This window comes from Ipomoea nil, unplaced genomic scaffold (genome assembly GCF_001879475.1).
Source record: "Ipomoea nil cultivar Tokyo-kokei standard unplaced genomic scaffold, Asagao_1.1 scaffold0114, whole genome shotgun sequence".
In the NCBI taxonomy this organism is placed as follows: domain Eukaryota; kingdom Viridiplantae; phylum Streptophyta; class Magnoliopsida; order Solanales; family Convolvulaceae; genus Ipomoea; species Ipomoea nil.
Window position 1 is genome coordinate 1,220,924 of NW_017616542.1, and position 1,083 is coordinate 1,222,006.

The 1,083-nt window shown below is 30.1% G+C and overlaps 1 non-coding gene across 1 annotated transcript; it reads right to left on the minus strand.

Annotated features, from left to right (window-relative positions):
* Positions 1 to 591: 591 nt before the first annotated feature.
* TRNAR-ACG lies at positions 592 to 664 on the minus strand. The gene has a single exon. It is a non-coding gene; the product is annotated as a tRNA-Arg (tRNA).
* Positions 665 to 1,083: the final 419 nt, after the last annotated feature.

Consider the following 1,083-nt stretch of genomic DNA (forward strand, 5'->3'; position numbering starts at 1 on the left):
CAAAACAAGATAATCAATTGCATATACGTTAACATTGTGTGTTCGTAGTTTACAAATTGTGAATTTTTAAAAGGTAAATTGTAAATATTTAATATGTAAATTCTGAACATTTGGGTGCGGATCTGACCTGCAATGTATACCCGAATCCATAGAATAATTTGTTATTCTCAATCATTTTTATGAATTTAAAAGTTAAACGATGAAATTTTGAATTTTAATTTTGACGATAGTTCAATATCTTACGTAATTTATGTCCTAAAATATGAAACTGGGGCTCAAACCTAAGATCTCAAGTACGGTAAACCAGCTCCTTATCCATTGGGCTATAGAACCTTAATGTTAAATAAGATACTTTCAAACGAAAGTAAAAAAAAAACATACCAACTGTCATGGTTATCAAATTCTAATTTGTAAATATTGTGTGACTACAATGTTTGAATGGAACATGTGAATAGAAAAACAAGGTAATCAATTACATATATGTTAACATTGTGTATTCGTAGTATACAAATTGTGAATTTTTTAAAGGTAAATTATGTATTCGATTATGAAATTATGTGCCTATATGACATATTTTGTTTTTAGGCAATACGACTCCACTGGGGATCGAACCCAGAATCCCTGGTTTCGTAGACCAACACCTTATCTATTGGGCTATGGAGTCTTGATGTTAAACAAGACAATCAAGTGAACGTAAAAAAGTATAACAACTGTCATGGTTATGAAATTCTAATTTGTAAATATTGTGTGAATACAATGTTTCGAATGGAACTTGTGAATACAAAACAAGGTAATCAATTAAATATACGTTAACATTGTGGGTCCGTAGTATACAAATTGTGAATTTTTTAAAGGTAAATTGTTAGAATTTGGACGCCGATCCACCTTGCAATGTAAACCTGAATTCGTAGAATAATTTCCCATTCTCAATTATATTTGTGAACCTTTGGAAGACCGAGTCTATTTGTCCTAAATGACACAGTTTTGATTTTAAGTTATGTATTGGATTATGAAATTATGTGTCTATATAAGATATTTTGTTTTTAGGCAATACGACTACACTAGGGATCGAAGCCAGAATAT